Here is a 25,309-nt window from a genome sequence, read left to right as displayed (position 1 = left end):
AAAACATAAAATACCTAAGCAGGTCACTTTTAGCAAAGGTACTGGGACATCAACAATCCTCTAAGCAGGTCACTTTTAGCAAAGGGGATAAAACATAAAATACCTAAGCAGGTCACTTTTAGCAAAGGTACTGGGACATCAACAATCCTCTAAGCAGGTCACTTTTAGCAAAGGTAATGGGACATCAACAATCCTCAAAGCAGGTCACTTTTAGCAAAGAGGTTAAAACATAAAATACCTAAGCAGGTCACTTTTAGCAAAGGTAATGGGACATCAACAATCCTCTAAGCAGGTCACTTTTAGCAAAGGGGATAACACATAAAATACCTAAGCAGGTCACTTTTAGCAAAGGTAATGGGACATCAACAATCCTCTAAGCAGGTCACTTTTAGCAAAGGGGATAAAACATAAAATACCTAAGCAGGTCACTTTTAGCAAAGGTAATGGGACATCAACAATCCTCAAAGCAGGTCACTTTTAGCAAAGAGGTTAAAACATAAAATACCTAAGCAGGTCACTTTTAGCAAAGGTAATGGGACATCAACAATCCTCTAAGCAGGTCACTTTTAGCAAAGGGGAAGAAACATAAAATACCTAAGCAGGTCACTTTTAGCAAAGGGGAAGAAACATAAAATATCACCTAAGCAGGTCACTTTTAGCAAAGGTACTGAGACATCAACAATCCTCTAAGCAGGTCACTTTTAGCAAAGGGGATAAAACATAAAATACCTAAGCAGGTCACTTTTAGCAAAGGTAATGGGACATCAACAATCCTCAAAGCAGGTCACTTTTAGCAAAGAGGTTAAAACATAAAATACCTAAGCAGGTCACTTTTAGCAAAGGTAATGGGACATCAACAATCCTCTAAGCAGGTCACTTTTAGCAAAGAGGTTAAACCATAAAATACCTAAGCAGGTCACTTTTAGCAAAGGTAATGGGACATCAACATTCCTCTAAGCAGGTCACTTTTAGCAAAGAGGTTAAAACATAAAATACCTAAGCAGGTCACTTTTAGCAAAGGTAATGGGACATCAACAATCCTCTAAGCAGGTGACTTTTAGCAAAGGGGAGGAAACATAAAATATCACCTAAGCAGGTCACTTTTAGCAAAGGTAATGGGACATCAACAATCCTCAAAGCAGGTCACTTTTAGCAAAGAGGTTAAAACATAAAATACCTAAGCAGGTCACTTTTAGCAAAGGTAATGGGACATCAACAATCCTCTAAGCAGGTCACTTTTAGCAAAGGGGATAAAGCATAAAATACCTAAGCAGGTCACTTTTAGCAAAGGTAATGGGACATCAACAATCCTCAAACCAGGTCACTTTTAGCAAAGGGAAGGAAACCTAAACAATCACCTAAGCAGGTCACATTTAGCAAAGGTATTAAATAAACAATCCTCTAAGCAGGTCACTTTTAGCAAAGAGGTTAACACATAAAATACCTAAGCACGTCACTTTTAGCAAAGGTAATGGGACATCAACAATCCTCTAAGCAGGTCACTTTTAGCAAAGGGGATAAAACATAAAATACCTAAGCAGGTCACGTTTAGCAAAGGTAATGGGACATCAACAATCCTCTAAGCAGGTCACTTTTAGCAAAGGGGATAAAACATAAAATACCTAAGCAGGTCACGTTTAGCAAAGGTAATGGGACATCAACAATCCTCAAAGCAGGTCACTTTTAGCAAAGAGGATAAAACATAAAATACCTAAGCAGGTCACTTTTAGCAAAGGTAATGGGACATCAACAATCCTCAAAGCAGGTCACTTTTAGCAAAGGGGATAAAACATAAAATACCTAAGCAGGTCACTTTTAGCAAAGGTAATGGGACATCAACAATCCTCTAAGCAGGTCACTTTTAGAAAAAGTAATGGGACATCAACAATCCTCTAAGCAGGTCACTTTTAGCAAAGGGGATAAAACATAAAATACCTAAGCAGGTCACTTTTAGCAAAGGTAATGGGACATCAACAATCCTCAAAGCAGGTCACTTTTAGCAAAGGGGATAAAACATAAAATACCTAAGCAGGTCACTTTTAGCAAAGGTAATGGGACATCAACAATCCTCTAAGCAGGTTACTTTTAGCAAAGGGGATAAAACATAAAATACCTAAGCAGGTCACTTTTAGCAAAGGGGATAAAACATACAATACCTAAGCAGGTTACTTTTAGCAAAGGTAATGGGACATCAACAATCCTCTAAGCAGGTTACTTTTAGCAAAGGGGATAAAACATAAAATACCTAAGCAGGTCACTTTTAGCAAAGGTAATGGGACATCAACAATCCTCTAAGCAGGTCACTTTTAGCAAAGGGGATAAAACATAAAATACCTAAGCAGGTCACTTTTAGCAAAGGTAATGGGACATCAACAATCCTCTAAGCAGGTTACTTTTAGCAAAGGGGATAAAACATAAAATACCTAAGCAGGTCACTTTTAGCAAAGGTAATGGGACATCAACAATCCTCAAAGCAGGTCACTTTTAGCAAAGGGGATAAAACATAAAATACCTAAGCAGGTCACATTTAGCAAAGGTAATGGGACATCAACAATCCTCAAAGCAGGTCACTTTTAGCAAAGGGGATAAAACATAAAATACCTAAGCAGGTCACATTTAGCAAAGGTAATGGGACATCAACAATCCTCTAAGCAGGTTACTTTTAGCAAAGGGGATAAAACATAAAATACCTAAGCAGGTCACTTTTAGCAAAGGTACTGGGACATCAACAATCCTCTAAGCAGGTCACTTTTAGCAAAGGGGATAAAACATAAAATACCTAAGCAGGTCACTTTTAGCAAAGGTAATGGGACATCAACAATCCTCAAAGCAGGTCACTTTTAGCAAAGGGGATAACACATAAAATACCTAAGCAGGTCACTTTTAGCAAAGGTAATGGGACATCAACAATCCTCTAAGCAGGTTACTTTTAGCAAAGGGGATAAAACATAAAATACCTAAGCAGGTCACTTTTAGCAAAGGTAATGGGATATCAACAATCCTCAAAGCAGGTCACTTTTAGCAAAGGGGATAAAACATAAAACACCTAAGCAGGTCACTTTTAGCAAAGGTAATGGGACATCAACAATCCTCTAAGCAGGTCACTTTTAGCAAAGGGGATAAAACATAAAACACCTAAGCAGGTCACTTTTAGCAAAGGTAATGGGATATCAACAATCCTCAAAGCAGGTCACTTTTAGCAAAGGGGATAAAACATAAAATACCTAAGCAGGTCACTTTTAGCAAAGGTAATGGGACATCAACAATCCTCTAAGCAGGTCACTTTTAGCAAAGGGGATAAAACTAAGCATGGGCGAATTTTGCGAATCTCGCGTTCGCGAATTTTGCGGATTTGCGAACTCGCAATCCGCAAAATCCGCGAATTCTCGCGAATTTGCGGATTTTTTTTTGTGTGTTTGCGCGGGTTTCTGCCAGTTCGCGAGGGTTTTGTACAATGTCGCAAATTGCGAACTTACTTGTCGGGTCGCAAGTTTCGCGAACTTGTTGTTTCTACGTGTCCAGCCTGTTTGGGACACTCTTCTTCATCACTGCCACTCTCTGTCACCACTGCCACTCTCTGACTACTCATGCCACCCTCTGGCCCACCCATGCCACCCTCTGTTTCATCACAGCACCCTCTGGTTGTCCAGTCAGTGTACATTATTGTGGCAACGCAAGCACACCTTCCCTGCCTCAAGTGACCTGAATTAATTTGGGGCTGATTAATGTGTCACAGAATATTTTTTTAGCTGGCACCTGCTTCCTTAGTGCTTCCTGATTAGTGAACTTTTGCACTTGCTAAGTGCTTTCATTGTTGCAAAATTAGTTACAACACCTGCCCTGCCCCAACTGACAATAATGAATTAGGGGCTGATTAATGGATTTGAACTGCCAGCCTGGCTCCTGCTTGTCTCCCTTAGCTGTAATTCAGGACCTTTGTGGCATATGTGTAACTATTCTGAGGTTCAGAGCAGGGTCACATAATAGTTGCAACTGGCAACTGAACTCTGGAGGGGCCCCTCAGCAAGCACTACAGGAAATGGCTACTAATGATGAGCCTGAACTTTTGAACCTGGTAAGTAGTTACTTTCAGTTTGCTAAAATCGTATTTCTGCAATTTTGCACTTATTCGCGGGGCGCGAACTCACGCGAACTCACGCGAACAGTGCGAGCAGTGCGAGCAAAATCCGCTGCTCGCGGATTTGCGGATTTTGCGGGAGATTCGCGAATCTCGCGGATTGCGAATTTCCCGAAAATCCGCAAAATCCGCGAGCGAAACGGATTTTCCGCCCATGCTTAGATAAAACATAAAATACCTAAGCAGGTCACTTTTAGCAAAGGTAATGGGACATCAACAGTCCTCTAAGCAGGTTACTTTTAGCAAAGGGGATAAAACATAAAATACCTAAGCAGGTCACTTTTAGCAAAGGTAATGGGACATCAACAATCCTCAAAGCAGGTCACTTTTAGCAAAGGGGATAAAACATAAAATACCTAAGCAGGTCACTTTTAGCAAAGGTAATGGGACATCAACAGTCCTCTAAGCAGGTTACTTTTAGCAAAGGGGATAACACATAAAATACCTAAGCAGGTCACTTTTAGCAAAGGTAATGGGACATCAACAATCCTCTAAGCAGGTCACTTTTAGCAAAGGGGATAAAACATAAAACACATTGCACATGAGGTATTAAAACACATTCAGAGGTGCAGGCAGAACATTTGCGCAGGAATCACACCAGCAAGTAAATTACAATGTGCAGGGTGCATGTAGCACAACACTAGAACTGTCCCTCAGGCCAACTGGCCTCGCAAGGGCTGAAATGCCCTGAGTCCAAATTGTCAGGGAAGGCTGCGCAGGCAGCACAGAACACAAACCTAAATGTAGCAACTGTCCACTAAATGCTGGACAGTTGTGAATACAGATGATGTCAACGTTGGAGCCTCGTGGGCTCAAGAACACACTGGGGTGGAAAACCACTTGGGAGCCTCGCAGGGCTCTGATCCAAAGCACTCGTGTCCCCAAGAGCCTCACTGGGCTCCAAATAAACAAAATGGCGATTAAGAGCTTCTACGCTCTAAAACATTTAAATGCCCCTACAGCTTCTCAGGCTCGTAAACCAACTGCGGCTGTGAGCCTCTCGGGGCTCGAAATACACCGATTGTCCCCAGGAGCCTCTGGGCTCCTAAACACAGAGATGCGGAACGTTGGAGTCCCTCACGGAGGACTCGAAAGGAAGTGATGCCCCCGGAGCCCCTGTGGGCTTCAATCACCATGGTGCCTCTCGCAGGCACCGGAGCACACAGGGAGCTTCCCTCCCTCGCGGCACTCACTGGCTACAGGACAAGCGGCACTTCTCCTGGGCTGCAGCTGGGCTCTTCTTCCTCGGGGCCTCACTGGCGGGACGGCTGTCTTCTCCCGGGGCTCTCTTCGATCTGGAGCCTCGGGACGGCCAATGCAGGCTGCTTCCTGCTTCTCCGGCCTGGCCTCGTCACGCTTCCATCCGCCTGACTTCCTCTTCGGGGCTGCCAATGGCAGCGCGGCCCTGGGGGTATAGAGGCGGGAGTTCCGGGTTGCCGTCGGCAGCGGGCGGCCCGGCAGGGTTTCCTGGGCTGCGGCGGTGAAGTCGCTATTCACAATCCCTCGGGGGCAATGCCGGGTGGGCACCGGCCTCTAATTAAAAATAGAAAGCGAGGTGGGCACTTGGTCGGGCCGCGCAGATAGCGGCAAGGTCCCTGGCGGGGTGGGCACCTGCCAGGGGATTCCCAAATCGGCAAAAGTAGACGGGCAAACAAAAAGTTTCTTCTGCCGACCATCAAAGAAAAGACGCTGAGAGAAGACTCCGAAGCTGACACGTTAACAACCAAAAGATTGGAAAATAACATTTGTTCAACATCGTTTTTAACCAGTTACACAAGTTTGAGACTATCTGCCTCTGGGTAGAAAACCACGACCCACTCTGCTCACTCTTGCGAAAACCTTAAAAATTCACCACTTTATTGTGTTCATAACCATCTCAGATAGTTTCCTTTTTATTGTGTACTGTTCTCTAATTCTATGTAAATCACCTCAACATTATCTGCTGTGCATGAGGGATATGTAAAACTGTTAAATATAAAAATGGATTAAAGGAGCACCGTTGAGCTATAGGTAATGTGAATAAATCCTCGTCTTCAGAACTACAAATCTTAACCTTACACCAAACATAGAAAGGGTAAAAGGAACTGATGTTCTGCGACTAATGATCCACAATAGTACGGTGCACGTTCTAACGCCTTCAGTTACTGCCATTACGTCAGTGCAAAAAGGTACTTATCAGTTTAATCATTAAATATCAGACTAACACCTTATCACTGCATTACTAAGAACCTATACAAATAGATTTGAGAAAAACTTCAGTCACAAAATAAGTTGCTGCCAGATAGGCTATAACCTAAAGACTATTATCTACTAGAAACATTTCGACATGTGTTACAGGGCTGCTTCCAGACATATTTTGGTCAATTCAAGTGTTAAGAAGATTACACACAATTTCTTTTAGAGATAAATGCTTAGCATCATCTAAACAAGCCCAGCTCTAAAATCGGGTTCACTCTTACTGTGGCATATAAGCAAGAGAAAACTAAACATAGAGATATTAACTCTAGGAATACACCTTATAAAAACACGACCTGTGAGAACAAATTCAGTGTTCAAAACCGCCTCAATCAAGGTAAAATAACCTAAGTTGGGGAAAAAAGTTACATGTGCCAAAAAAGATACAGCCATAAATCTTATCTCACTGAATTTGACAGAATGAACACTGGGGGAAACCACTTTCAGTGCAATGTATGCCAAAAAAGCTTTAGGCATAAATCTTCTCTCACTGAACATATGAGAATCCACACTGGGGAAAACCACTCTCCGTGCAAAGTATGCCAAAAAAGTTTCAGGCGTAAATCTTATCTTACTGAGCATATGAGAATCCACACTGGGGAAAAACCTTATCAGTGCTCTGAATGCCAGAAAAGGTTTAGTAGCAAACCGAGTCTATATCTACATGCATTAACCCACTCTGGGGAAAAACCTTACCAGTGTGCTGAATGCCAAAAAAGTTTCGGCCATAAATCAAAACTCACTGAACATATGAGAATCCACACTGGGGAAAAACCTTATCAGTGCTCTGAATGCCAGAAAAGGTTTTGTAACAAAGCGAGCCTATCTCGCCATGCATTCACCCACTCTGTGGAAAAACCTTATCGGTGCGCTGAATGCCAAAAATGTTTCATTGACAAAAACAAGCTTAATCAGCATACAAGAACCCACACTGGGTATAAACCTTTTCAGTGCTCTGAATGCCAGAAATGTTTCAGTTACAAAATCAGACTCACTGAACATATAAGAATCCACACTGGGGAAAAACCTTATCAGTGCACGGATTGCGAGGAAAGGTTTTGTAACAAACAAAGCCTTTCTCAACATGCAATAACGTATTCTGTGGAACAACCTTATCAGTGCTCTGAATGCCAGAAATATTACAGTGTAAAACGTAGTCTCACACGGCATAGAAAGATTCACACTGGGGAAAAGCCTTATCAGTGCACTGAATGCCACAAATGTTTCAGTGAAAAAAGCGTTCTCAGTCAGCATATAAGAACCCACACTGGGGAAAAGCCTTATCAGTGCACTGAATGCCACAAATGTTTCAGTGAAAAAAGCGTTCTCAGTCAGCATATAAGAACCCACACTGGGGAAAAGCCTTATCAGTGCACTGAATGCCACAAATGTTTCAGTGACAAAAGCGGTCTCAGTCAGCATATAAGAACCCACACTGGGGAAAAACCTTATCAGTGCTCTGAATGCCAGAAAAATTTCCAAAACAAAAGAAGTCTTTCTCGACATACAATAACCCACACAGGGAAAAAACCTTATCCATGCTCTGAATGTCAGAAATGTTTCATAAACAAACTCAGTCTCATTCAGCATATAAGAACCCACACTGGGGAAAAACCTTATCAGTGCTCTGAATGCCCAAAAGATTTCACACTTAAATCACTTCTAACTGCACATGTGAGATTCCACACTGGGGAAAAACCTTACCAGTGCTCTGAATGCCACAAATGTTTCAGTGTAAAAACAAATCTCATTCAGCATATAAGAATCCACACTGGGGAAAAGCCTTATCAGTGCTCTGAATGCCACAAATGTTTCAGTGAAAAAAGCGGTCTCACTCAGCATATAAGAATCCACACTGGGGAAAAGCCTTATCAGTGCTCTGAATGCCACAAATGTTTCAGTGAAAAAAGCGGTCTCAGTCAGCATATAAGAACCCACACTGGGGAAAAACCTTATCAGTGCTCCGAATGCCAGAAATGTTTCAGTAAAAGAAGGACTCTCGCTCACCATATAAGAATCCACACTGGGGAAAAACCTTATCAGTGTTCCCGAATTCCAAAAGTGTTTCAGCCAAAAATCTAATCTCACTGAACGTGTGAGAATCCAGACTGGTGAATAAAATTATCAGTGCTCTAAATTTCAGAAAAGATTCAGAGGTAGATATGGATACAAGCGCCATAAGAAAACACGCCATCAAAACAATTCAGTGCTCAGAACGCCAGAAAAACATCAATTTTAAGCGCAATCTCACTCTACATGAGCAGGCGCACACACGGCAAAAACATTACCAACGCTGTGAATGCCAGAAATTCCTATTTGATAGGCACAGCCTCAGTAACCAAAAACGACTCCGTACTGATGAAAAACCTTGAGTGCTCTGAATGCCAGAAAAGCTGCAGAGAAAGCGCTATCTCACCCTTAGAAGCTCCACACTGAAGAAAATCCTTATGCCATAAAAGCTTGAATCTGAAAGACAGAGTTATGCTTCATGAGAGATCCCACTCGGGGGAAAAACCTTATGAGTGCTCAAAATGCAAGCAAAGTTTTGGTTCCAAATTACTTCTCACTTGTCATGAGCAAACTCACATGGGAGAAAAAACCTTATTTGTGTTCTGAATGTCAGATAATGTTTAGTCTTGAATACAATGTCATTTCACATGAGAGAATTCGCGCTGGACTAAAGCCTTATACAGGAGGGGAAAGCCAGAAACGTCTTACTCAGAAAGGAGATCTCACTAACCATGAGACATGCATCCACACCAGGTGAAAAGTAAGGCGTATCTTGAGTTGCAGAAAAGCTACTAACAACCTGATTTTACATGAGAGAGCACATATTTTAGTTGCAATAGGATTCATCAAGAAACTCTTGCAGGATAACTTAGGCTGCCCGCATGCAACCTCCAAATAAATTTCAGGCCTTAAATTTTTTTTAATTTCAACAAAATCCACAATTTGAGTATCTAAAAGTTACAAAACTCTCAATGTCTTTACTTTATACAGAGAAGTGTTAGTGCTTGCAAAAATCAACTAATTGCCAAAAAAATCAAAATATTACAGTCTTAAATTTTACTCCACCCAAAAGGTTTCTACTCACCTTTGTTTCTTAACATATGACTGATATATATATTTTCATGATAAGATTAAGCTTAGGTGGAGTTCCTCAATGAAGAACTCCGCAAAGTGACAAAAAAACTCTGGCGCTCTACTCGGAGTTCCGCGAGCAGCGGAGTGCGTAAGGGTCATACCGTTTGTGGTGATTTTGATCCAGGGGTGTTTGTCCCACTCTGTAAAAATAATCGCGAAAGGCACCATGTGTAGCGCAAGAGGGTGCAGCTGCTTCTACTCAAGCAGCAGCTTTGTCAATGCGAAGGAAGGTTTCTCAATGCGAGCGGTTGTGACCGGCCGCGACCACTTACATTGAGAAATCCGACGACCCGCTTTGAGAAATCTCGCTAGGAGGTTGATTTTGCTTGCCAACTAGACCTTGGCGAGCTCGAGCAAGGAAAAATCTCATCAGGTGGTGGATTTGCCTTGCTCCAGCACATGACGTTGAAGAGCGTGAGCATTGAAAAAAACCTTGCTACGCTCCATGGAGGAGAGTTTTTAGGAACCCTGCGAGCTCCGCTGAGTTCACCACCCAGAATTAGATAATATACAACAGCAGGAAAACATAACAAGCCAGTTACTTGCCTTTGGTAACGCTCTTTCTGATGGATACTCCTTTACCTGCAGATTCCTCACCTTGTGAATATTCCCCACACGCCGGACTGGACCCTCAAACTTAATAGCAGTCCTGCTGCATGCAGTAGGAGACATCATGCAGCTCAGTGTCGACATCATTCTGCTCCAGAAGTGACAAGCGTAGACGCATAGAAGCACTTCCCATGGGCACTGTGAACAAATACAGGGGTCTGTGAGTTAATTATCTCACAGGCCTGTATCACATATGCAGGCCCTGGGCAGATATTAATTCACAATTTTTATCATGATTAGAATTCAGATGAGGCCTTTTCATTTCCAAAAATTCTAATTGTATTCTCAGCAGCAAGGGTATATATAAAGCATTTAGTGATGACTGCGCAGTGCTCAAGATGAAAGTGATATGATGATAAAACAGTCCGATCCACATTTTGTTCACAAAAACAGGGCTGAAAATACTTTTGTACAATACAAGTTAAGCAAAGGCGATTCTTGGAAGACTTAATTTATATGAAATTGTCCCTGTATAGTTAATATTTCGACTGTTCCAGTTAATAACCATGGTCTCATCAGGATGGTAGATCGCCGCCTCTCCAATATGCTTCTCAACTATATTCAATACAACCCAGTAAGAATTCTTCTGTATCTCGGGGCAGCGTCCTGGGAGGAAGTCAAATTCAACTAAGCAGTTCCAGCGCCCGTTCGTCGGACCAAACAACTGCAGCAGGTGAATCCTCGGCTCGCTGTCAAACAAGTTCAAATGTGACACTTCCTAATCAGACCATCGTCATTGACTGTCTTGTCTGTGAGAAGCTGCACCAGCCCTCCGGTGATGGTGGGCCGGAAGACCTTCACCGCCAAGTGAAATGCTCACAACTCCAACAGCTTGTTGTGGAGTTGGGTCTCTGCCGGTGACGAGGGTTCCCTAGTCTCTGTCTCCCATATGGCCTTCCCATCCCAGAAGTGATACATCCGTCGCCACTGTTAAGTCTGGGTGGAATAGGGAGAGGGGTCTGCCACTGGCACAATCTAATTCATTGGAGAATATGTTGGATACTGCCTACAATAGGGTGAGTCAGTGTCTGGCAGGACACAAAGAGGTTTTGCAGCTGCACTAGTTGTATAGGCAGGTCACGCAGTGGCATGATGTCCTGGACGTTGCCTTTATGTGCCATGGCCATGAAAGAACTGGGAGACCTGTTCGGATTGCAGCAGGGTCTGGCACTGGCAGTGTTGAAAAACCCTACTGTAGACAAAAGGGGACAAGATCTGTGATGAAATTTCGTGGCCGAGGGAGACAAGCAGTAAGGAGGCGCATTGATTGTGTACCCCCCACCCGACAGGATGGTGACAGACCCCAACCTCCTGCAGGGGAAACGTGCCTCCTCATCTCATAGCTGCCAGGCGCTTTACTATGTAAGCAGACTGGTGGTTTACAACTGCGCCTACGTTGGGGCACCACATGTTTTTTCCAGCATAATTTGGTTTACTCCCCCTGTGTGGGATGACAGCACCCGCCGAAGACTGCACCATTGTGTAGTCTGAGACAGTGCACCTTCCATGTAATTCTGAACTGGATATTTAAATGTGGTACATTTTCTGTGCCTATTTAATTCAGGTATACAAAGAATGTGGTACTACTTGTAGACTAGGGTAGGACAAGGAAGATTGAATATCTAAGGTAGCGGAAATGTTTTTGTCAAAGTGCTTTATTCCCTAAACACTCTCCCGTATCCTGAACATAATGAGATTACATAGATTACACCTCTGCGTGCCTAATGCTGCCATTTGCATTTCAAGACCAGTGATTAATGTGGCTTTATCAAGTTCAAAGCCATTAGGCGTTTCCGACCTGTCTGATCGAGCTGCATTTTTACATAGGCCTTCCTATATTATGAGATTTATTCCTGCTTCAGTCTTTAATTGCGATGAATACTTTAATATCCAGGCAAGAAGTCATTGTTGAGCTGTTTAAATAATCCATCTATCTTGCCACCTCTTCTCCTCTGCATCCTTAACCAGTGGCCTAGCCAGTGTGCCTTGGGTCCCAAGGTAAGCAAGGAAATGTGACCCCTGCCCTCTGTTTGGATTATGGAAAACAGCAAAATTCATTGTTCTGTTGGCCCCTTAGGCCTCTGTTTGAACTGTGACAAACAGCAGTTATCAGGGTTCAGTGGGCCTTTAAGGCATCTGGGACCTGGTGCCACCGCACCTGCTGCACTAAAAGGAAGCTAAGCCCCTGCCCTTACCAGCTTCTATTCTAGCCCAACTGGAGAACCAAAACAGCCGAGTACTGATCTGGCCAGATCTGCAGGCATGCAGCCGCCTCTTCCACTGAAGGGATTTAAGTCGCATGAAAGCAGCATGCGGGAAACAACTATTTTCTGAGGCAAAGTCAACCAACACCTCGTCTGCTCCAACCTGAATACGTTTAAAACCAGGGACGAAAAAACGGTACATCGTCATCCCTTGCTTATCATAAGGGTAAAATAGATTCCTCTAACATTACAGCGTACCAAATAAAAACTTGTGATTCTGTGTACAAATTAGAACTAGCATGCATATAGAAAGTGGAGCCTTTGGCCAAAATAGCTATTTTCCCTACCCATACTTTTAACACAGCTTATACAAAAAATGCTAATTGCATTGTCATCCGGAAATAGTCATTAGCGCCTACTCATAAGCAAATGCTACTTAGAATTGTCTTTCACTTCAAGCTTTCAAAAGTAAATTGATTTAAAAGCAGTATTGAATTTTTTGACATTATGTACTTTTACCAAAATTAAGAGCATCAATTTTATGACACACCATAGAAAAAAGGAGTTGTTTATATATACTAAACCTCCAGAAATGTTCGATTAACCAGTTACAAAGTCACGTCTAGCTTAGTTAGTTTATAGTCTTCTTTTTTGTTAATAGAAATTATTTTACATTGTTGCTGGATCTGCATGACTAAACACTTATAAGGCCTCAAAGGCGAGACCTATTGGCTATGCCAATGCTTGTTAGTGAATGAGTACATTGAGCAGCAGAACTTTTGATTAAGTCCTGAAGAATGCTGCAAACACCTCTTTGGAGGGTTAATAGGCTGAAACATGTTGACCTCTTATTGACTCTAACAGTGCATATCTCCCACAGTGCCCTGTTTTTAATCCTGGCCCAGGGGCGTACAAATAATGGAAACCACATACCCTTTAGCAAGTTTTAACTTTAACTCTGCTGCCCACACTACCATGAGCTCATTATTGTGGTATTTAGTATACCTTTCTTTACGACAAAACATGCCTGAACTCCTCCCTCTCGGTGAGGGGGTTGTATCACGGTGCATGGAGATTCCCAATAAGGAAGCATGCCAACTATGGTGGGTGAGGGAAATCGTCCTTTTAAAGGGATATTTCATCTTAGCTAGGGCTTCATTTTGAAACAGTAATCCTCAGAGCCCCAAGGGTTTCTGGATTGTGGTAGAAATAAATTTTTACCCCTTCATTGTACGTTCAAGCACAGACCATTGCATGAAATGTTGTGATCTATGTAGGGAAAATACTCTGTGCACTGAGAAAATGTGTTAAAATAACAGAAAGTTGATAATCGCATTTAATACCTTCTCAAACCTGGATTTTGATTTTTCTAGAAGAGAAGTCTGTTAATTCTAGCAGATGTTTGATACCACACGATATAAGAAATGAGGGGATCTTTATCTGATATCTTTATCTGTAAATTATCTGAAATTATTGAACATAAACTTATGCACTTAATGTTTCTAAAGATAAAGGAAGTTCTATATTTATCTTTTCTAAACTAACCCCAGTGCGTATGACTACAATAACAACCTCTCTCAAATCAATATTGTGCTTGTTTAGTGAGAAAGCTAAATGATCTAGGAGACACCAGGAACTGCGCGTCAGTATTTTTCTTAGGAAGCTTCAAGTTAGAGAGTGAAAACACTTTTTAGAATGCCCCAAAAATTGTGATAAAGATATTTCAATATGTTTGACAAAAATAATAGGTACATTTCATGACAATATTGAAATGGGAAATAACAGGAACAAATATTTACTCAACATTACAAAAATATTAGAAATATAGGAAATACTGAAGTTCTTGCACTAATAATCCATTTGGTAAACAAGTAGTTGCTTGTAGGGTCAGCACACTACTGTGTCTGTGATTGCTTTTAAACAAAGACATTTTTTAATGCACACCATTTTACTTTCAGATTTACAAATGTCCCCTTGGGTTACTACCTCCTGTTACTGTTTTTGAGCCCACATATGGTTTCAAAGCTTAATACATACCTTAAGGATGTATTAAATACTCAGAAGGGAAACTATTAACATTCCCCTTCCAAATTCTGAATTGTTAAATGGGCTTAGTACATTTCAAAAAGGGGTTTAGCATTTACAAACTCTGTGAATTACCGAACCAGTGGATTTTTTAAACAATAAAACCCTTGGTACATGAGGCCATTTTTTATCAATTCCCTCCAAATTAAGTTTACTAATAATGTAAGTTGAATGATAACCAGTGCACGTACCTATTTAGTGTTAGTGTTGCTTCAGATCAAATAAAAACTATCACACATAACTCTTACACAATACTTAAAGACAGAATTTCTGACATCCTGCTTTAATGCTTTATTAAATATATTTGCAAATGTCGTCACTTAAACAGGAAAGCAGCTAAAGCAGTCTCTGGACATAAAATAGGATGTATTCATAATCTGTTGATACATTTTCTGAGTTTCAGGAACAATGTGTGTCTTCTGAGTTTACTCCAAACCACTAAAATAAACATATTCAATCCTTTCAGATTTGATCTGTTTGTACTGGTTTCTACTGCTGACAATAATCTAGATTTAGAGCAAGGGTCAATCCCACCCATGGCTTTTAGAATCTATTTATCAATGATCTCTATTAGTGTAATCGCAACTAAAACTGTAATAGAACTGATCTGAGAGATGGACCTTCAAGTATTATGCTCAGTCAACTTATTGAACAAACTATGGAGTTAAAATCTGAATAGATTAGATCCACAAGCATTGCCTGACCACTGTATTTTACATCAATAGATTACTTATCAGCACATTTTCTCTAAGTACAATTCAGTCATCTTCTATTTTTCGCGGAGCTCGTGCTGGGTCTGTTTGAACTCTTTTAAAATATGACATTTAAATCCAAAAGTTCAGGAATTCTAGTTTCAAGCCTGGTCAAACCTTAATGAATGGTACACCTAAAGATGCCTTTCTGTTCCTACATTTTATTGTGCACCATGATTCAGAAATGGCATGTTTTTGCTTTTGGAGGTAACATTCTAAACATATTTATTATTGTTGCCATCCGAAACATTATCACTAATTAGGAAGATAACATCAAGTGGTCCTGTGATGCTTGCTGGAATGGGAAGTGTTTAATCAAAAGGTGGATTGAATTCAAGTTTAGGTGACAATTTAGCAAAAGCGTGTGGATTTTGTATATGTTTAAAATTGTTGATCTCCAAAAAGGCCTAAATCAGTAAATTGAATTTAAATTCAAGTTTATCATTTTAATCCTATTGTTGCAAAAGATGTGATTTTGAACCCCATGAGCCGGTTCCTTTCCAGAAAGCATTCAGGTTGTAATCATGAGTCAAATAATGCTGAGGAGGTGAAAATATTCAAATTGAATTCTAATTACGCATGAAATGTTCATTGTTCAATATATTTCTTAGTATTTTAATGTGCGGACTTTATTGCTTAAGGAAAATAATTTGAATTTGGTTTTCTATATGTAGGAAGAATTACATTAATGAAACCACTGTATCCCACCTTTGTTCCTTTCCTGTTCTTCATGAATGTTTCTATTTTTGAACTTTAAAGATTGCCCAAAATTAAGAATTGTGCTCTACATAACTTTGCTGTGTTACAGTATGTTGATTTTTATGTACAACTTTTGTCTCATGTGTATAGCAAGTGATTGTTTTGCTTTAATAATCAGCTTATGATTATTAGATCTTATTATTCAATAAAATGTTTAAAAAACACAACAAATGGTTGTTGATATGTATTTACAACTGCAGCAGTTTTATTGTATGGGCAGTTTCAAAGGGGCCAAAAATATGGTCTGCGGGTTGACGGAGGACTACATTGACATCAGCAGGGAGAGGTTTGAACAGGTGATTGGTGGTATATGTAAGGTTAGAGTAGGGGGAACAAAGCATGTACATTGTGTGGACTGTGACTCCTGGAGTTATTGTGAGGGATGCCATGCTACCCTGTAAATGAATCCCCTAGTGATTATTATCAACAAACTTTATTCGGTTTTTGTAAAAGAAAACCATAAAAGTCATACATAAAATGATCAAACATCTTCCAAGTTACAGATTGACAAATATAATATGTCCAAGTTAATCAGAACTTAAGATACAAATTCATGAATTAGAGTACAGAAGTTAATTGCAGTTTGACCTAAGTCTAACAGCGAACCGTAAAAAGTTACGTGTATGCAAAACCGTGTCATTAGAGAGGAGTTGTAAAAAGATAAGAACTGGTCTCACCAGCCTAAAACCCACTTTTTTGAGAATGGGAATAATAAATAACTTTCTAGGGACAGCATAAAAACTACAAAACATTATAAAGTGCATCATTTCCTGAGGAGACTCACCGTTGCAGCCACAGGACATGCGGCTCAGGCCTCTGTGGGAGCCACAAGGGTGTGCCAAGAGGTAATGGAAGAGGTTGAGCCAAAACCGGGTCAATAGAAAACGATCATGGATGCTTTTAAGCCCTAGAAGATAAGGTTCGGTGGTTGCTACAGTGTTTAACACAATGTACTTAAGCACACTAGGCTTACACCACTCATTTCCCTCGCTATCACAGCGGCTTATTCTTAAAAAACACTCTTTGACCAGAGAAAGGTCCCTCTTACATATGCGCTTAGGGTTAATAAATAGTTCCTACCTACCCTGGAGAGGCCAACTCTTATATAGTGGAGCCATCGGATGCTTGAGACATGGTCAAGTGAAAGGCATTCCCGTAGGAAGTCTTTGCTACGTGTATTTTCTTGCTGAGCCCAAATATTAAGCCAGAAATCCAGGGAACGGAAAGCCAGTAAATCTGAGAGGAAAGGCATCCCCAATTCTTCGTGCACGACATAAAACGGGGTGCTTTGTGGGACAGAAAGGGCCATCGCACGAAAGAGTTTTCAGCACTTTGCACTGCCCCTACCCCAATGTGGCCCAATATCTCACGCCAATAACTAACCTTTGAGATATTTTCGGCTTCATATATCTTCAAAGGTGCCCCTATTGGCTTCCCTCTGACTCTGTTGGCAAAGTTAAAAATAGCTGCAAAAGCTTTCCCTAGATCCCCTTTGTTAGACCCGGGACCCTGGCTGGCCAAGGCTCATGCCAAAGTCAGTCAGGGATCACCATGTCTAAGTCAGGGCAAGGGAGTTACACACCAAGATAACCCCTGCTCACCCTCTAGGTAACGTGGCGCGAGCAGCAAAGCTAATCTCAGAGGCGATGTGTAAAGCGTTTGCGCGCGCACCCAGCAACAACACCCAAGGCCCACCACAAAGGAAACTCCACACAAGGTTATATAAAAAAATAGCCTTTGTATTATAATAAAAACACATTAGATAACACACACACTTTACAATGTGCCAACAGGCACAGGCAGAATTTACAAGGGATTATGTACAGGACAGGGCCACCTGGACCACTGTCAGGGGACGGCACTTGTTAGGAATAATACTTGTAGGTATAACACTTAGCACATAAACATATAATGACTGTAGCACCAAAATAGTAAATGTAGCACACAACCAGTAATTACTGGTAAAGGGTAAATACCTCCTACGCAACCCTAAAAAATGTAGGAAAATCACCCAGGGAACTAGGACCTTATCATCAGGACCTATAGAAGGAAAACCATCACCTAAGCAGGTCACTTTTAGCAAAGGGAAGGAAACCTAAACAATCACCTAAGCAGGTCACATTTAGCAAAGGTATTACATAAACAATCCTCTAAGCAGGTCACTTTTAGCAAAGAGGTTAAAACATAAAATACCTAAGCAGGTCACTTTTAGCAAAGGTAATGGGACATCAACAATCCTCTAAGCAGGTCACTTTTAGCAAAGGGGATAAAACATAAAATACCTAAGCAGGTCACTTTTAGCAAAGGTAATGGGACATCAACAATCCTCAAAGCAGGTCACTTTTAGCAAAGGGGATAAAACATAAAATACCTAAGCAGGTCACTTTTAGCAAAGGTAATGGGACATCAACAATCCTCTAAGCAGGTCACTTTTAGCAAAGGGGATAAAACATAAAATACCTAAGCAGGTCACTTTTAGCAAAGGTAATGGGACATCAACAATCCTCTAAGCAGGTTACTTTTAGCAAAGGGGATAAAACATAAAATACCTAAGCAGGTCACTTTTAGCAAAGGTAATGGGACATCAACAATCCTCTAAGCAGGTCACTTTTAGCAAAGGGGATAAAACATAAAATACCTAAGCAGGTCACTTTTAGCAAAGGTAATGGGACATCAACAATCCTCAAAGCAGGTCACTTTTAGCAAAGAGGTTAAAACATAAAATACCTAAGCAGGTCACTTTTAGCAAAGGTAATGGGACATCAACAATCCTCAAAGCAGGTCACTTTTAGCAAAGGGGATAAAACATAAAATACCTAAGCAGGTCACATTTAGCAAAGGTAATGGGACATCAACAATCCTCTAAGCAGGTTACTTTTAGCAAAGGGGATAAAACATAAAATACCTAAGCAGGTCACTTTTAGCAAAGGTACTGGGACATCAACAATCCTCTAAGCAGGTCACTTTTAGCAAAGGGGATAAAACATAAAATACCTAAGCAGGTCACTTTTAGCAAAGGTAATGGGACATCAACAATCCTCAAAGCAGGTCACTTTTAGCAAAGGGGATAACACATAAAATACCTAAGCAGGTCACTTTTAGCAAAGGTAATGGGACATCAACAATCCTCTAAGCAGGTTACTTTTAGCAAAGGGGATAAAACATAAAATACCTAAGCAGGTCACTTTTAGCAAAGGTAATGGGATATCAACAATCCTCAAAGCAGGTCACTTTTAGCAAAGGGGATAAAACATAAAACACCTAAGCAGGTCACTTTTAGCAAAGGTAATGGGACATCAACAATCCTCTAAGCAGGTCACTTTTAGCAAAGGGGATAAAACATAAAACACCTAAGCAGGTCACTTTTAGCAAAGGTAATGGGATATCAACAATCCTCAAAGCAGGTCACTTTTAGCAAAGGGGATAAAACATAAAACACCTAAGCAGGTCACTTTTAGCAAAGGTAATGGGATATCAACAATCCTCAAAGCAGGTCACTTTTAGCAAAGGGGATAAAACATAAAATACCTAAGCAGGTCACTTTTAGCAAAGGTAATGGGACATCAACAATCCTCTAAGCAGGTCACTTTTAGCAAAGGGGATAAAACTAAGCATGGGCGAATTTTGCGAATCTCGCGTTCGCGAATTTTGCGGATTTGCGAACTCGCAATCCGCAAAATCCGCGAATTCTCGCGAATTTGCGGATTTTTTTTTGTGTGTTTGCGCGGGTTTCTGCCAGTTCGCGAGGGTTTTGTACAATGTCGCAAATTGCGAACTTACTTGTCGGGTCGCAAGTTTCGCGAACTTGTTGTTTCTACGTGTCCAGCCTGTTTGGGACACTCTTCTTCATCACTGCCACTCTCTGTCACCACTGCCACTCTCTGACTACTCATGCCACCCTCTGGCCCACCCATGCCACCCTCTGTTTCATCACAGCACCCTCTGGTTGTCCAGTCAGTGTACATTATTGTGGCAACGCAAGCACACCTTCCCTGCCTCAAGTGACCTGAATTAATTTGGGGCTGATTAATGTGTCACAGAATATTTTTTTAGCTGGCACCTGCTTCCTTAGTGCTTCCTGATTAGTGAACTTTTGCACTTGCTAAGTGCTTTCATTGTTGCAAAATTAGTTACAACACCTGCCCTGCCCCAACTGACAATAATGAATTAGGGGCTGATTAATGGATTTGAACTGCCAGCCTGGCTCCTGCTTGTCTCCCTTAGCTGTAATTCAGGACCTTTGTGGCATATGTGTAACTATTCTGAGGTTCAGAGCAGGGTCACATAATAGTTGCAACTGGCAACTGAACTCTGGAGGGGCCCCTCAGCAAGCACTACAGGAAATGGCTACTAATGATGAGCCTGAACTTTTGAACCTGGTAAGTAGTTACTTTCAGTTTGCTAAAATCGTATTTCTGCAATTTTGCACTTATTCGCGGGGCGCGAACTCACGCGAACTCACGCGAACAGTGCGAGCAGTGCGAGCAAAATCCGCTGCTCGCGGATTTGCGGATTTTGCGGGAGAATAGCGAATCTCGCGGATTGCGAATTTCCCGAAAATCCGCAAAATCCGCGAGCGAAACGGATTTTCCGCCCATGCTTAGATAAAACATAAAATACCTAAGCAGGTCACTTTTAGCAAAGGTAATGGGACATCAACAGTCCTCTAAGCAGGTTACTTTTAGCAAAGGGGATAAAACATAAAATACCTAAGCAGGTCACTTTTAGCAAAGGTAATGGGACATCAACAATCCTCTAAGCAGGTCACTTTTAGCAAAGGGGATAAAACATAAAATACCTAAGCAGGTCACTTTTAGCAAAGGTAATGGGACATCAACAGTCCTCTAAGCAGGTTACTTTTAGCAAAGGGGATAACACATAAAATACCTAAGCAGGTCACTTTTAGCAAAGGTAATGGGACATCAACAATCCTCAAAGCAGGTCACTTTTAGCAAAGGGGATAACACATAACATACCTAAGCAGGTCACTTTTAGCAAAGGTAATGGGACATCAACAATCCTCTAAGCAGGTCACTTTTAGCAAAGGGGATAAAACATAAAATACCTAAGCAGGTCACTTTTAGCAAAGGTAATGGGACATCAACAATCCTCTAAACAGGTCACTTTTAGCAAAGGGGATAAAACATAAAACACATTGCACATGAGGTATTAAAACACATTCAGAGGTGCAGGCAGAACATTTGCGCAGGAATCACACCAGCAAGTAAATTACAATGTGCAGGGTGCATGTAGCACAACACTAGAACTGTCCCTCAGGCCAACTGGCCTCGCAAGGGCTGAAATGCCCTGAGTCCAAATTGTCAGGGAAGGCTGCGCAGGCAGCACAGAACACAAACCTAAACGTAGCAACTGTCCACTAAATGCTGGACAGTTGTGAATACAGATGATGTCAACGTTGGAGCCTCGTGGGCTCAAGAACACACTGGGGTGGAAAACCACTTGGGAGCCTCGCAGGGCTCTGATCCAAAGCACTCGTGTCCCCAAGAGCCTCACTGGGCTCCAAATAAACAAAATGGCGATTAAGAGCTTCTACGCTCTAAAACATTTAAATGCCCCTACAGCTTCTCAGGCTCGTAAATCAACTGCGGCTGTGAGCCTCTCGGGGCTCGAAATACACCGATTGTCCCCAGGAGCCTCGGGGCTCCTAAACACAGAGATGTGGAACGTTGGAGTCCCTCACGGAGGACTCGAAAGGAAGTGATGCCCCCGGAGCCCCTGTGGGCTTCAATCACCATGGTGCCTCTCGCAGGCACCGGAGCACACAGGGAGCTTCCCTCCCTCGCGGCACTCACTGGCTACAGGACAAGCGGCACTTCTCCTGGGCTGCAGCTGGGCTCTTCTTCCTCGGGGCCTCACTGGCGGGACGGCTGTCTTCTCCCGGGGCTCTCTTCGATCTGGAGCCTCGGGACGGCCAATGCAGGCTGCTTCCTGCTTCTCCGGCCTGGCCTCGTCACGCTTCCATCCGCCTGACTTCCTCTTCGGGGCTGCCAATGGCAGCGCGGCCCTGGTGGTATAGAGGCGGGAGTTCCGGGTTGCCGTCGGCAGCGGGCGGCCCGGCAGGGTTTCCTGGGCTGCGGCGGTGAAGTCGCTATTCACAATCCCTCGGGGGCAATGCCGGGTGGGCACCGGCCTCTAATTAAAAATAGAAAGCGAGGTGGGCACTTGGTCGGGCCGCGCAGATAGCGGCAAGGTCCCTGGCGGGGTGGGCACCTGCCAGGGGATTCCCAAATCGGCAAAAGTAGACGGGCAAACAAAAAGTTTCTTCTGCCGACCATCAAAGAAAAGACGCTGAGAGAAGACTCCGAAGCTGACACGTTAACAACCAAAAGATTGGAAAATAACATTTGTTCAACATCGTTTTTAACCAGTTACACAAGTTTGAGACTATCTGCCTCTGGGTAGAAAACCACGACCCACTCTGCTCACTCTTGCGAAAACCTTAAAAATTCACCACTTTATTGTGTTCATAACCATCTCAGATAGTTTCCTTTTTATTGTGTACTGTTCTCTAATTCTATGTAAATCACCTCAACATTATCTGCTGTGCATGAGGGATATGTAAAACTGTTAAATATAAAAATGGATTAAAGGAGCACCGTTGAGCTATAGGTAATGTGAATAAATCCTCGTCTTCAGAACTACAAATCTTAACCTTACACCAAACATAGAAAGGGTAAAAGGAACTGATGTTCTGCGACTAATGATCCACAATAGTACGGTGCATGTTCTAACGCCTTCAGTTACTGCCATTACGTCAGTGCAAAAAGGTACTTATCAGTTTAATCATTAAATATCAGACTAACACCTTATCACTGCATTACTAAGAACCTATACAAATAGATTTGAGAAAAACTTCAGTCACAAAATAAGTTGCTGCCAGATAGGCTATAACCTAAAGACTATTATCTACTAGAAACATTTCGACATGTGTTACAGGGCTGCTTCCAGACATATTTTGGTCAATTCAAGTGTTAAGAAGATTACACACAATTTCTTTTAGAGATAAATGCTTAGCATCATCTAAACAAGCCCAGCTCTAAAATCGGGTTCACTCTTACTGTGGCATATAAGCAAGAGAAAACTAAACATAGAGATATTAACTCTAGGAATACACCTTATAAAAACACGACCTGTGAGAACAAATTCAGTGTTCAAAACCGCCTCAATCAAGGTAAAATAACCTAAGTTGGGGAAAAAAGTTACATGTGCCAAAAAAGATACAGCCATAAATCTTATCTCACTGAATTTGACAGAATGAACACTGGGGGAAACCACTTTCAGTGCAATGTATGCCAAAAAAGTTTTAGGCATAAATCTTCTCTCACTGAACATATGAGAATCCACACTGGGGAAAACCACTCTCCGTGCAAAGTATGCCAAAAAAGTTTCAGGCGTAAATCTTATCTTACTGAGCATATGAGAATCCACACTGGGGAAAAACCTTATCAGTGCTCTGAATGCCAGAAAAGGTTTAGTAGCAAACCGAGTCTATATCTACATGCATTAACCCACTCTGGGGAAAAACCTTACCAGTGTGCTGAATGCCAAAAAAGTTTCGGCCATACATCAAAACTCACTGAACATATGAGAATCCACACTGGGGAAAAACCTTATCAGTGCTCTGAATGCCAGAAAAGGTTTTGTAACAAAGCGAGCCTATCTGTGGAAAAACCTTATCGGTGCGCTGAATGCCAAAAATGTTTCATTGACAAAAACAAGCTTAATCAGCATACAAGAACCCACACTGGGTATAAACCTTTTCAGTGCTCTGAATGCCAGAAATGTTTCAGTTACAAAATCAGACTCACTGAACATATAAGAATCCACACTGGGGAAAAACCTTATCAGTGCACGGATTGCGAGGAAAGGTTTTGTAACAAACAAAGCCTTTCTCAACATGCAATAACCCATTCTGTGGAACAACCTTATCAGTGCTCTGAATGCCAGAAATATTACAGTGTAAAACGTAGTCTCACACGGCATAGAAAGATTCACACTGGGGAAAAGCCTTATCAGTGCACTGAATGCCACAAATGTTTCAGTGAAAAAAGCGTTCTCAGTCAGCATATAAGAACCCACACTGGGGAAAAGCCTTATCAGTGCACTGAATGCCACAAATGTTTCAGTGAAAAAAGCGTTCTCAGTCAGCATATAAGAACCCACACTGGGGAAAAGCCTTATCAGTGCACTGAATGCCACAAATGTTTCAGTGACAAAAGCGGTCTCAGTCAGCATATAAGAACCCACACTGAGGAAAAACCTTATCAGTGCTCTGAATGCCAGAAAAATTTCCAAAACAAAAGAAGTCTTTCTCGACATACAATAACCCACACAGGGAAAAAACCTTATCCATGCTCTGAATGTCAGAAATGTTTCATAAACAAACTCAGTCTCATTCAGCATATAAGAACCCACACTGGGGAAAAACCTTATCAGTGCTCTGAATGCCCAAAAGATTTCACACTTAAATCACTTCTAACTGCACATGTGAGATTCCACACTGGGGAAAAACCTTACCAGTGCTCTGAATGCCACAAATGTTTCAGTGTAAAAACAAATCTCATTCAGCATATAAGAATCCACACTGGGGAAAAGCCTTATCAGTGCTCTGAATGCCACAAATGTTTCAGTGAAAAAAGCGGTCTCACTCAGCATATAAGAATCCACACTGGGGAAAAGCCTTATCAGTGCTCTGAATGCCACAAATGTTTCAGTGAAAAAAGCGGTCTCAGTCAGCATATAAGAACCCACACTGGGGAAAAACCTTATCAGTGCTCCGAATGCCAGAAATGTTTCAGTAAAAGAAGGACTCTCGCTCACCATATAAGAATCCACACTGGGGAAAAACCTTATCAGTGTTCCCGAATTCCAAAAGTGTTTCAGCCAAAAATCTAATCTCACTGAACGTGTGAAAATCCAGACTGGTGAATAAAATTATCAGTGCTCTAAATTTCAGAAAAGATTCAGAGGTAGAGATGGATACAAGCGCCATAAGAAAACACACCATCAAAACAATTCAGTGCTCAGAACGCCAGAAAAACATCAATTTTAAGCGCAATCTCACTCTACATGAGCAGGCGCACACATGGCAAAAACATTACCAACGCTGTGAATGCCAGAAATTCCTATTTGATAGGCACAGCCTCAGTAACCAAAAACGACTCCGTACTGATGAAAAACCTTGAGTTCTCTGAATGCCAGAAAAGCTGCAGAGAAAGCGCTATCTCACCCTTAGAAGCTCCACACTGAAGAAAATCCTTATGCCATAAAAGCTTGAATCTGAAAGACAGAGTTATGCTTCATGAGAGATCCCACTCGGGGGAAAAACCTTATGAGTGCTCAAAATGCAAGCAAAGTTTTGG

General features: G+C 41.7%; 1 pseudogene; it reads left to right on the top strand.

Moving 5' to 3' along the window:
• The first annotated feature begins 22,993 nt into the window (after positions 1-22,993).
• On the top strand, positions 22,994-24,879 carry LOC147671998 (uncharacterized; annotated as a pseudogene).
• The last annotated feature ends 430 nt before the right edge of the window (positions 24,880-25,309 follow it).

This window comes from Lissotriton vulgaris, unplaced genomic scaffold, assembly GCF_964263255.1.
Source record: "Lissotriton vulgaris unplaced genomic scaffold, aLisVul1.2 SCAFFOLD_1601, whole genome shotgun sequence".
Classification (NCBI taxonomy): Eukaryota; Metazoa; Chordata; class Amphibia; order Caudata; family Salamandridae; genus Lissotriton; species Lissotriton vulgaris.
Note: the sequence above shows the minus strand (reverse complement) of the source record. Positions and strands in the feature narration are given on the sequence as shown.